Here is a 13,446-nt window from a genome sequence, read left to right as displayed (position 1 = left end):
ATAAATGCCACAAATAAATAAATATAAATGTCTACCCTACCTGGAGATGCCAGGGATAGAACCTGGGATCTTCTGCGTGCAAAACTGGTGCTCTACCACTCAGCTTCCCACCCCCAGCCCCGCTGCCCTGCATCCCATGAAAACTCCCCAGGACTTTTTCCACTGCAAGGACACAGCATGACAGCACTCTTTCTCCCCAGCTTGGGAAAACACCTGCAGCATTAGGCCAGCATCCAGCTGTTTCTTCTGGCCCTTTAAAGAAAGCTGGGATTCCTGTATGGTGCTCTTTCCAGGCCAGGGAACAGAACCACACTGCACTTTTCCTAGATTACATAGAGCACTCTTCCCCCAGCTGGGGCCCTCTAGATGTGTTGGGCTACAATTCCCATCATCCCTAGTCACTGTGTGTTCTGGGTTTGGGATGGTAGATGTTGTAGTCCAACACATCTAGTGGAACCAGTAGAGGGAAAGCTAATATAGAGCATCTCAGAGCTAGCTCTTTTGATTTTAAAAGGATGGGGAAAGCAGCTGGAATCTCATCATCATTTTTCTGTTCATGGGGTGCAGAGCAGCGGGGGGAGGGGGAATACTTCTGTGGCTAATCTTTGGCACTCATTCCCATTATAAGCTCCATCCAACGAGCATTTTATTGCATGTTTATTACAGGGCACTCACAGAGTTTGCTCAGTTCCCTCACATGACGTCGTCTGCCTCCCGTGCCCCTTCCGCCCCTTCTGGCCTTCCTTTCGCAACAAAAAAACCCTCATTAAGTCCAATTTTTTTAAAACTCTGAATTGCTGCTCTCTCCTGCTGTGTGCAAAAGAAGCAGCGCTGTTAGAACAGCAGCCTCAATGGGCCTCGTGCTCGTTGTGTACTTCCTCTTTTGAGAAAGGAAGTAACTGAGGAACGAAAACACGGGCGGAGAAGCGACGGTAGGGAGCGTGTTTCCCCCCGGTGTGATGGAGCTCTTAGTACAGACACAAACTTTTACTGGTTCACGTTCATCCCATTCTTCCTTCCCTGCACTTTTCAGTTTTAATTTTACTTCAAGCTGCTTTAATTCTTGTAGTTATGATTAAATTAATAACAATTTCCTCATTTTTCCCTGCGCTATGTCTTTTAAGTAACCTCCTAGAAATATTACCAGATAAAGGTCACTGATGCAAAAAGAGATTTCTAATTTCAACCACTTTGCACCAATATTCTTATTGCACTTTGCACAGAAGAATATTGTCACCATATCAACATGTCTTTGAATTTATCTGTTATATTTATTTAATTTCGCAGTCATAAGGTCTCATCTATATAAATCTTAGAATGATTCTCTCTCATTCAGACTTGTAAAAACTGAGTACCTGTTTTCATGTGTGTGGGGGGGGGAAGGGAATCTTGCCATATTTCTTCAAAAATTCCATTTCATAATCATTACCCATTCAGTTTCAGATCCCCCCCCATTGTGTTGAAATCACTGCTTAATAATATTTGTAAATGTTTGACAAAAGTCCTTTGGGGGATTTTAACCTCAATAAGATGTTCTCACAAGAGGTTCAGTTCCTATCTATCCATCTTGTCTCCTTTTCTGTACAAGAAAATGCCTGGCTTAGAAATACTGGAAAATCAATAGTTTGTTACTGCTTCCCTGCACCTTATATGTTAGCATAGTAAACCAAGTCATCATCCTTGAAAAGTTTCACAATGATTATGTTATAGCCTAACATAAAAGGCTATACATTAGTCTATAATATAATCATCTTGAAACTACTGGCTGGGGAATGCTGGAAGCTATAAAACTTTTTCTGTCTAAACATGCATAGGATTGCAACTTAACTGTATTGTTCAGTAGTAGCTCCCACTTATGGAATGCCCTCCCCAGAGAGAGCATAAGAACATAAGCAGAGTCATGCCGGATCAGACCAAGGGTCAATCTAGTCCAACACTCTGTTCACCCAGTGGCTAACCAACTATTGACCCACAAGCAGGACACGAGTGCAACAGAATCCTCCCACCCACGTCACCCCAGCAACTCGTGTACATATGCTTACTGCTTTTGCTAACGAAGGTAGCACATTGCCATCAGTAATAGTAGCCACTGATAGCCTTCTCCTCCAGGAATTTATCCAGCCCCCTTCTAAAGTCATCCAAATTCGTGGTTATCGCTACATCTTGTGGTAGCGAATTCCATAGTTTAACTATGTGCTGTGTGAAGATATACTTCCTTTTATTTGTCCTGAATCTCCCACCAGTCAGTTTAATGGGATGACCCCAGGTTCTACTATTATGAGAGAGGAAGAAAAATGTCTCCCTATTCATATTCTCCACACCATGCATAATTTTGTACACTTCTATCATGTCTTCCATCCTTTTTTCCAAGCTAAACCATCCCAGCTGTTGTAACCTTCCATCATAGGGGAGATGCTCCAGTCCCTTGATCGTTGTAGTTGATCTTTTCTGCACTTTTTCTAGTTCTACAATATCTTTATTATTAGATGTGGTGACCAGAACTGTACATAGTATTCTAAGTGTGGTCACACCATAGATTTGTATAAAGGCAGTATGATACTGGCAGTTTTATTCTCAATTCCTTTTCTAATTATTCCTAACATGGAGTTTGCCTTTTTTACAGCGACCACACATTGGGGCCATAGCTAAATGGGGCTTTATCCTGGGGTGATCCCCGGGATCATCCCTGTGCATCCACATGACGCACAGGGGATCCTGGGATCAGGGAGGGGTGATTGCTCCCTTGCCGTGGGATCTCGCCCTCCCCTTTAGGCCCAGTTTTTCTGCGGTCTCAGGCTGAGCCCGAGACTGCAGGCGCCACAGTTTTTCCCAGCTCCTCGCGATTCCTCGTGAGGAGCGGGGACCTACACTTGGGGAGCAGCACTCCTCAGGAGTACTGCACCCATTGGGGGTGGGGTGGGGTGAGCAGGGAAAGTAATTATTTTTTAAAAAATCACTTACCTTTTGTGTACGAGCGTTCATGCGCTGTTGCCCCCTTCAGAAAAAACAAAAGAAAATGGCGAGTGCGACGCCTCTCCCTCTGAGGTTGTTGCGCGCCGTGTGTGTACTGACGGGGAGATGTCGCAATAAAAATATCGCGGGATCTTCACCCCTCCACCCCGTTAGACCGCTAGGTCTAGCTAAGGCCTGGGTTGACATTTTCATCAAGCTGTGCACCACAACCCCGAGATCTCTTTCTTGGTCAGTCACCACTAGCTCACATGACACTTACTTTACTGCATTTTTGGCACCAGGAAAATACCTTTTTATTCACATGGGCTTTTAATATTTCTGTATATTTTTTGTTGCCATGATGTCTTTATATTTCTGATTTTCATGCTGCTTCATGCCTGTTATATTTTTGTCTCTTCTGCTTTAAATAGTTTGTTTTACTAAATGGATTGTTTTTACTCTGCTACTTTTTAAATTCTGACTTATGTACTCTTTTTTTGGTATTATTTCCTTTTATTGTATGTTACTGTGACAACAATTTCTTATAGGATGACTAATAAATTAAATCAGAGATGGGCAAGTTACAGGCCCCCTGGTCTTTTTTGCTGTTGCCACTGAATTTGTCACCATAATTTGGCAGTGCAGCAGCAAAAAAGGCAACTCCATTGTTGTTGTTGGTTTTATTGTACTGATTTAAATGTAATTATTAGATGCATACAACAGTAATAACAAAATGAATTATTCCAATTTAATAACTGTGGGTTGGCATCAAAGGTGCTCTTTCTACAAAGGAAGGATTCTTATTCTGATGGAACAACTCCTGTTGGAGAAAGCTCTTTCCATTGAAGAAAGAGAATCTCTGGATCAAATCCATGGTTTTAAGAATGGAGTTTTAAAGTTGACAGTGGCCAAATCTTGCTTTTATACCATCAACGCTTTTTCAAATACATGATTCCATTCTTCATCTGCAGCAACCTTCCCCAACATGATGCTTTGGTTAAACAGTCTTTGTTTATCCTGCTAACAAAGAAGCACGAAACTGTCTCTCCATCTAAACCTATTGCCTGAATTTTGAATTCTTCCAGTGAATGGTAAGTGAGCAACCATATTAACAAAATTGTAGAAGGAATTGCAGACAAACAATCTAATAATACCTGTTTAGTATCATAGAAACTATGTCCTCCTATTCAGTTGCCTTAAAAGGTCAGCCGAACATCTGTACTTGCCAGGTGGCACTGAGAGAAACAAAACTACACACACGCACACACACACACACACACACACACACACACACACACACTTTCACTCATGCAGGGCTCGTTTTCTTTTGAAATGGGGAACAGAAATGGAAACAAGCAATGCAAGCAGAAGTGAGAAATGCACAACCACAGAGAACAGGGCTGGGATACAGGCTGAGGTCCATGAGAATCACTTCTTTAGCAGACAAAACTAGAGTTTAATAAGGCCCACTCTTCTACTCAGTGATCATGTTTTAAATCCAAATACATGGGTACAATGCGTTTACCGAACCTGTTGAACAGGGTATAAACCTGTAGAATAATGTTGAAGGTCTAAAACTCACTTGTTTTGAGGGGGTTGGGAAGGAGCCAGTAGTAGAATCACTGGTTACCATCTAAAAAGAAGCCTCAGTATCCACTCCCGATGTGCCAACCTTCCACATCTTGGCTACCACAAGCTCTTGAAGAGCAGCTTATCAAGCTTCCGGCTCCTCACAATCTAAGCCCCTTTGCTACATGCCACTGGCCCTCCAAAATCTTCTTATATGCCAAAACTGGACACACTAAAGCCAGTGGAGACTGGTGGCTCATGTCACTGGGGTGGTGAATCCGCTCCAGGTTCCAGTCAGAACCCTAAGTGAGCTATCCTTTAGAGTTCTGGCTGGTTCGGACAGAAACCCAGAGGAGATTTACCACCCCAAGGACATCAAAGCCACCAGCCTCCACTGCACTGGACCCAATACCTGGATCCCTTTCAATCTGGCTTATGGCCTCGTTTTGTCATAGAAACTGACTCCAACACTTGATGGATGAGGCATGCCATATCTTGTTTTGCTTTTATGGAAGTGGCCTTTAGCCTAAATTTAAAAAGTGATTTAAACATAGTTAAATAAATAATTTTGGACAGTGGGAGAGGATTCTGCTAATTCTCCTGGTCCTTTCAGCGGCTTATGATATCACTGATTGTGGTATATGCCTGCATAGACAATCGGGAATGGGGCACAGTATTTCAGTGGTTCTGTTCCTATCTGAAGGACTGATTCCAGATGGCAGAGCTAGGTAACTACTGCTCAGCCCCAGGGCACTGATGCTGTGGGGTCCCTTTGGACTCCATCTTGTCCTTCAGGCTATTTAAGGGTGGGGATCACTCAGGCAGAAAGGCTATCTTTACTCCTAGCAATCCTCAGCCGAATCACTGTCCCAGTACTGTGAATAGCAGTACTATTCACAGTACAGGGGTGCACAACATGTAGCCCATGGACCACATGTGTCCTGCAGAGCAATGGGAACTTCAGACACTTTCCCACCCAGCCGAGTGATTCAGCTAGACTATGGTAGAGGACACACACTGTTCTGATGCTGCTATTAACAGTACAGGTGGTGTACTATTTTGTATATTTCTTGCTGGGTGTCACTGGGGCAGAAAGACTATCTTTACTCCCAGCAATCCTCAGCCAAATCACTGTCCCAGTACTGTGAATAGCTGTGCTGGAACAGAGTGCCCCTCCCCTCCCCGGCTGTTTGGCTGATCAGCTGGGCCGCGGGGAAAAGTGAGCAGGGTCCCCAGAGCTCCAGGGTTTGCATTGAAAACTGATCCTGCCAATGAACAAGGTAGAGACCAGAATAGGGCATGGGCTTAGGGTACTGGCATAAATATTACACTTGAAAGTCTTTGCATTTTCCTTTGTGCAAGGAAGACCAGAAAGATATGCATGAGTCAAATGAACTAACAGGAGAGCTAGGTGAGTCCAACAGTAGAAATGCCACCCCAAGAAGGGTTCATTCAAATACACCAAAAGACTAGAATAGCATGCAAAGTAACATACGCATATTTACAATATGTTCAATATACCCGTACACTGCACTTAACATCTAAGGTCCTGCTCCGAGTGCCTACTCCGAGGGACGCTCAGAGAATGGCAACAAGGGAGAGGGCCTTTTCAGTGGTGCCCCCCCCCCCCCCGACTGTGGAATGATCTCCCCGATGAGGCTCACCTGGCACCAACACTGTGATCTTTCAGGCGTCAGGTCAAGACTTTTCTCTTCTCCCAGGCATTTTAAGCAGCATTTAACAATGCTAAGTTGTTGTTTTTTAACGGACCCCAGAACTGTTGTTTTTAAATGGATACTATTGTTTTTATACTGTTGTTTTTATGTTTTTGATGGTTTTAAATTTTGTATATTTTTAATGTTTACTGTTTTTAACTTTTGTAAATTGCTCAGAGAGCTTCGGCTATCGGGAGGTTATGTAATAAATAAATAACTGGTTATATATGAAACTTGATACAAAACTTATCCTCAAACCACAAGTCCCAATTCCTACAAACATCAAATTTGTGTTTGGAGTGTACCACCTGAGGCTGAAAGTGGGGTGGAAGTGATAAAAATTAAAGTAAAATCCTGAATATTTGGCCTGATGCTGCACGGTTGAGAGGGCCTCATCTGATCTCTGGGAGAACTAGGCTGAAGTCACTCTGGTATGAGTTCAAAATCTTCTCAGGCACCATTGCAGGAAGGTTGTTTGATTCAATTATACATCAGTATACACCAACTACTTGGACTGGCCTCCCATCAAAAAGAATTAAAGGTGGATAAATGATGACCTGAGATTTTGAGCTAGATAAGATTAGTTTATGGTTCTATATTAGCCAGGGCACATGCTGAAAACACAGCCATTTTAAAAACTGACCTGAAGTAATTACCCTTACAGAGTAATTCTGTGGTGGTTGTGGGGAGATTCCATGGCACAGCAACCATCATACCCAAAGCTCTGCTGGCTCAGTGTATCCAAGTGGTTGTGGGGGGGGGGGGGTCTATCCCACCACCATTCCCATTGACCACAATGGGAGGAAATTAACTATGCCAGCTACAGTGCTGGTGTAGTTTCTAGGTGCATGTTGAGGGAACAACGGGGCTTAGAATTGTGTGGATCCACAGCCTCCCCTCAACATGCCTCATTCCCCCCCCCCCCGAACACCACTTTCCATTGCTGCACTGGTGCTGCCATCCCACCAGCACTAAGCTCTGCACTAGCAGCTGATGATCCTTCAGCTCCCTTAAGGTACAGGTGTAATAACTCCTTAAATATTCTTCACTATACGCTTTCATTCGGTACAAGTATTTAGAACAAACATCTAAGAAATAAAGCATGGTATTCAAGGCCCTTCAAAAAGGGGTTTCTTTTAAACCCTGAGTTTTAAATCTAACGTGATGAGGAGCAATTCTAAAAGCATATCACAGCGATGTGACCTCAGATGGGGCTTGCAGCTGGGAGAAAGAGCTGTTTCCCAAAATACAAGCCAACCATAAGTTTAGACTATTTTTAATACAACTTTGCGGTGGAAAGGAAAGTAGAATGAGGATGACAGGGGGAGTGTGATGTATGTGGAGAGCCTGACAGCAAACCATGTACTTTACTTGTGTTCACATTTGGCTGTTCAGTGTTCCTGAAAGCCCAATGTGTGGAAATTGGCTGTGGGTATTATACAAACGAAGCCAACTCTAGTCTCTTTTGCACAAACAGCAGATGAGGTAAACCTGTTTCTGGGCTGTACATAGGCGGGGAGATGGGAATTCACATGACTGATTACACAAAAACACAGAAAACTAACTTTCCAGAGAGAAGACCATGGCCGTGTCCATATGACACTGCTTTGCCTGATTCCCCCTCAAACCCCGCAGCATTGCTGCTGCGAAGTGGCGGCGATGGAGTTACATGGCAACTGCAACAGTTGAGAGAGAGGCGTGAAAGCTACTTCTTATTCAACATGAGCACTATATTGGGGGGACGGCGGAGTGGAAGGGAGGGCAGCACAGGATTTTCCCTTCTCCTCACTGCCCCCTTTCATGGAGTAATTTAATTGGCAAAATGAGAGGTGGTGGGGCTCAAGCCCCTCTGCCTCCAAGTCTCACTATGTCTGCTCAAACTGAAGCCAAGATCCACAACATGCAGGGGTTGTCCCTTGCTGGGTTCCTGGGATGCTTCCCCCTCGCCCACGTTATTCTGGTAACTCCCCAATGCACCCCTAATTTTCATGCTGTATGATCTCTTATCACCCAGCCCGAGCTTGCACAATGAGTAACCCTCAGCAAGGGAGAAGGCTATGATGGGTGAATGGGAAGTGTCGCCAAGTTGATTTGCATCGGAGCAATTGTAAACGTTGTGGTAAAACACCACTTTGAAAAAGCGCAGTTTCAGGAGAAAAGCCCAATATGGCTGAAAGTTAGCGGCTGCCTCATAGAAACAATGCAGTGCCACTGCGCAGCCACGGCAGGGTACATATATAGACTAGGATGGAATCTACACGTCGTACTGAAGGCGCCTGCGTGCGCCTCCAGTCCGCCCTCAAAAAGATTGGAATAGATGGAGAAAGAAGAGACGGAGGAAGAGGTGGAGGTGGAGGAGGAGGCGTCCTTGCCGCCGCCGCCGCCTCCCCGCTGGCCTCCTGCTGCCGGGGTAAGAGCCACCCAGGTCGGAGAGCTCGGCGGAAGTGGAGCCTCCTCCTCCTCCTCCTCTTCCTCTGTCTCTTCTTTCTCCGTCTACACCATCGTTTTGAGGGTGGACTGGAGGCGCACGCAGGTGCCTTCAGTACGACGTGTAGATTCCCTCGCTAGAAATCATCTTTCTGATACCTAGTTTTTCACGTGGAGAGGATTTGTGTATGGAAGAACATCCCAACCCCCACTCTGGATTTACAGTCTGATGTGGCAGAGCCCAAACAATCTGACAAAACAATCTCGTTTGTGAGAATTACTGCCAAACTAAACACAATGTTTTCTTCCCAATACAAAGAGCAGCATCAGAAGTGGGGTGATTTTCACTGAGATGACAGCAGAGGGAAAGGGATAACTCCCCCTTCCTGCCGGTTGCTGTCCAGCTCCAGAAGCCTCTCTCATCACTGGGCCCCTGGGGAGTGTGGGTCCTCAGCATGTGCCCACCCACGTACAGGTGCTGAAAGGTTCCTATGTGCCTATAAGCATATGTAGTAGTAGGCTCTTTCCTGACACTGAAATGAATGCATCTGTCTATGGTGAAGACCGCCACTGCAAATGCCACCCCGTGCCTAAGTACATTTGTTCTACAAACTTAGAAAGACTGACAAGGCTCACTCAATCAGTGTTGGTACTCTTATATTTTGTCAGTTATTCTCAATAGTCATTTTTGTAATTGTCTCAAATAAATTGCACATCATAATCTTCTGTCGTTTTCAAATTCCCTATGACTACAGCATCATATAAAATACCATATCTAATTGAGTTTTGGATCTTTACTAATATGTCTTCTCAAAGTTTCTTTGTTATTGATCATTGCCACCATGGCTTTTTATTGTTGTCTCTATTCTTCCTTGCCTGATAATGCTTGCTTGACATTAGGGATGTCCAAGAGAGTCACTCTCGGGTAGTTACCTGCTACCATAGTTTAGGGTACACACTGTATTTATTTATTTTTATTTATTGACAACAACAAAGGAGAAAAACTTTGCTTTTAAAATGGAAGCTTTGAGCGCCAAGTTTCTAAATATCATCCAGTTGTCTATGAAAATTTCCTGGTTGCCCTGGATTACAATGAAAATGGGTGCTTGCATGACAATGGTAAACACCTAAAATTTGAAAACAATCTCTTTAGAACACTTTATTCTATGTGCACCAACAGTGCAATCCTATACCTGTCTACTCAAAAATTAGCTCCATTGAGTTCAGATGTACTTAAAGGTAAGTATGTACAGCAGCTTCCCTGAACCTGGTGTCCTCCAGATGTTTTGGACTACAACTCCCAGGATTCCTAAACATTGGTTGTACTAACTGGGGCTGCCTATATGGTGGCAGGTTGCCGCTGCAATACATAAAACCCTGTGCTTTTGCTGCTTCAGGGTGGTGGCAGCTAATCACAACTCTGTAGCAAAAGTATGGGGTTGGCTGGGCCTGCCCTCTGCCTGGGTGGACAGAGACCAATCAGGGTTCACCATCTGCCCAGCCACATCTCTGATGCGACTCCGGAATGAGGAGAGGCGGAGGGTGCGCCATGCTCACCTCGCTCTGGAGAAAAAATTGGGGGTAAATTCCCGCCTTTTTTCCTTCACAGCTTTGCGGGCAGGGCCGGTGCCAGACTATTTTGTGCCCTAGGCAAGGTGAGCTACTTTCACACACACACACACACACACACACACACACCAACTTTGATTTTTAAAACATATGTTTCCTGGAAAAAATAAGAAGCACAAAACTTGAAACTGCTAAATTTATTTTAAAGTGCAAGAAATATGTCATACCAATTATAGCAAACAAATTGGAAAGGAACGTCTATGGGTCTAAAATGCATTATTTAATAGGAATATCACCTCCAAATCATCCCCCCCCAATTCACATGCGTGCGCACACACACTCAGCATCACTCACTCCAAACAAACACACGCATGAACACATGCATTCACTCAAAGACCCCATGCACCCATACATTCTCTCTCTCTCTCCCTTCTGGGTGCGTTCTGGAAGTCCGAACGTGGAGCCACCCCACCCCCACCGCAGCGTCCCTGGATTCGCTTCGGCTGGGTGGGCGCAGGGGGCCATGTCGCCCACCCAGGCCCAACTGAATCCTCAGGCTGGCCCGGCTCACAGCCAACGCACATGAGTGCTGCAGTGTGCCCGCCGCCCCTCTTAGTTGGCACTCTAGGCGGCCGCCTGAGTGGCCTCTATGGTAGCACCGGCCCTGTTTGCGGGAAAGCCCCAGGGCAGATGTGAGATGGCTGCTGCCTTGTATAATTGACCCAGCACCACCAAGCACCCACCCTGGGGCTTTCCTTGCATATAGACAGCCCCCTCATTCAGGAAGTTTAGGGGCAACTGTGTGCTTGCCGTCTGAACAGGAAAGTGTCATGGGAATGCCCATTCCCTCTGGCATTCACACGTGCTGGCAAACTGACACGAGACATTCACATCAGTGAGACTTCTTTGTAATAAGGAAATCTCATGGTAATAGGCTTAATGGTTACATGCTCGCCAAAACACACTTAAAGATGAATGATGGTCAGAATGCTTTAGGCCCCAAGCTTCAGCCAATCACAAAGGGAATTCTTGAAAGGCTGAGCAAACCATCCCAAGGGAGCTTCTCCAAACGCCACATACGCTGCTAACTCAGGGGATGTGAGTAAAGCCCAAACAAGATCATGGGTAGGGTAAAGCATACAGGCACAAGAGTCCCATGCTTTCTGCTTAGTCTGGCAGAGAGAGAATGGGATAACACACCAGTCAATACTTAGCATGCTATACGCTAAGGAGATGGTAGACGTGATAACAGGGAAGGGAAATATCTCAGGAGCTAGAACTCCCCTGTATGTAACTTTAGTTCCGGGGAAGCTCTTTGCCACCTGAGTCTGGCAGGGAAGAAATCTAACAGTCCCACACAGCCTGCCATACATGGAGCTGACCAGGGAAACACAATCTCAGGCACAGGAACAACCCTGCAATTAATGTTAGCTCTTCTGCCACCTGAGTTAGGTCACACACACACAATCCACAGCAAATGCAAGTTTAAGTCTATGAAACACCTCACACCACTTTTCATGGCACCGTTCTTAGATATCCACAGTTCAAATAGCAAAGTGTCCATGTGCAGAGTGCTTTCAAAGTCCCAAACGGAGGTGGAATCAATAGCAGAAGGGATTTATCTAGTGTGAAGGCATGGGATGCTGCAACCTTGATGAAGCTAAGTAGGCCTAGGCCTGGTCAGTTTCTGGAAGGGTGACTACCTGGGAGGCCCGTGTACATTGATTCCTGTATTGAGCAGGGGGTTGGACTCGATGGCCTTGTAGGCCTCTTCCAACTCTATGATTCTATGACTCACTCTATGATTCACTTCAGTTTTGCTCCAGAATTTAAAGGCTTGTTCAACGCAACTTGACAGACAGGTTCTCTGACCTGTAAACCAGGCCCATTTGCCAACAGGGCGGGACTGCACAACCCACTAAGGTGATGCTACCATCTCAGTTACTCCAATAACTGAGTTACTCAGTTACTCCCACCTTTTCACCATACCCAGGTTCCTAGGGAAACCTTTTCCAACAGCAAGGCCATGATAAGGAGTTATTTATTTATTTATTTAAAACATTTATATCCCGCCCTATATCATCAAGATCTCAGAGTGGCGTACAGATAAAAACATACAGTATTAAACAATAAATATGCACAGTTAAAAACAAATTAAACCATGATCCAAGTTAAAACAATATATAATTTAAAAGCAGTAAAAGTAGTTAAAACAGTTAAAACAATGTGCCAGTGAGTTTAACCATCAAAGGCTTTGTTAAAAAGCCATGTTTTTACTTGGCGTCGAAATGCAATCAATGTTGGCACCAATCGGGCCTCCAAGGGTAAGGCATTCCACAGTCGGGGTGCCACAACAGAGAAAGCCCTCTCCCTTGTCCCAACATAGTGTATATGTTGCATTGGTGGGATGCGGAGAAGGGCTTCTCCAACAAGGGCTACTCCCGTATAAAACTCTGGCAGAGATAAGCTTGCAGAGACATGAATATTCTCAAATTCTTAATAAATCTACCTACATTAAACAAGGTCTCCAGACTTGTACCTATACCTGATAGAAAGCCTCCTCTGTCCATGGGTCCTTAATCTCAAGATTAAGGACCCTAGAAAATCAGAGTTCTTAATTGCGTGGAGAGCCCCCATGGATATTTATTATTTATTTATTATTGCATTTATATCCCTCCTTTTTTCCTCCAAGGAACACAAGGCAGTGTACATAATCCTCTTCCTCCATCTTATCCTCACCACAACCACCCTGTGAGGTAGGTTGGGCTGAGAGGTTGTGACTGGCCCGAAGTCACCCAGTGGGCTTTCATGGCCAAGTGAGGACTAGAACCTGGATCTCCTGACTCCCAGTCCAACACTTTAGCCATTACACCACACTGGATAGAGGCTCTGCTTCAGACAGTGGCGACAGAGTGGGGAGCAGAGCTAGAGCACTCCTGTCCTCACACGTTCTTTCAACATGGTAAGAAGAATGCCTGAAGAGGGCTATTATGTGCATTTAAAAAACAATCATGTACCAGCATAGTTAGTACAGTAAAAGCACACTGCATTTATGAAACATGCCATGACAACATTACCTGAAATACTGCACTTTGGGAAGAAGTAATTAATTAAAAGGCATACTTTATTTGAATACCACATAGTACTTCCTCTTTCCAACAAGGCAAGTAGTACCACCCTTTGTGCTTCTAGGCACAAGCCTGTCATTTGAAAA

The 13,446-nt window shown here is 44.7% G+C and overlaps 1 protein-coding gene across 1 annotated transcript in view; it reads right to left on the bottom strand.

The window, feature by feature from the left end:
• INPP5D (inositol polyphosphate-5-phosphatase D) overlaps positions 1-13,446 on the bottom strand; it is an 84,590-nt gene that overhangs the window by 51,303 nt on the left and 19,841 nt on the right. The gene's annotated exons all lie outside the window — the stretch shown is intronic.

The sequence above is a fragment of the Elgaria multicarinata genome, chromosome 8 (assembly GCF_023053635.1).
Source record: "Elgaria multicarinata webbii isolate HBS135686 ecotype San Diego chromosome 8, rElgMul1.1.pri, whole genome shotgun sequence".
Taxonomy (NCBI): domain Eukaryota; kingdom Metazoa; phylum Chordata; class Lepidosauria; order Squamata; family Anguidae; genus Elgaria; species Elgaria multicarinata.
Note: the sequence above shows the minus strand (reverse complement) of the source record. Positions and strands in the feature narration are given on the sequence as shown.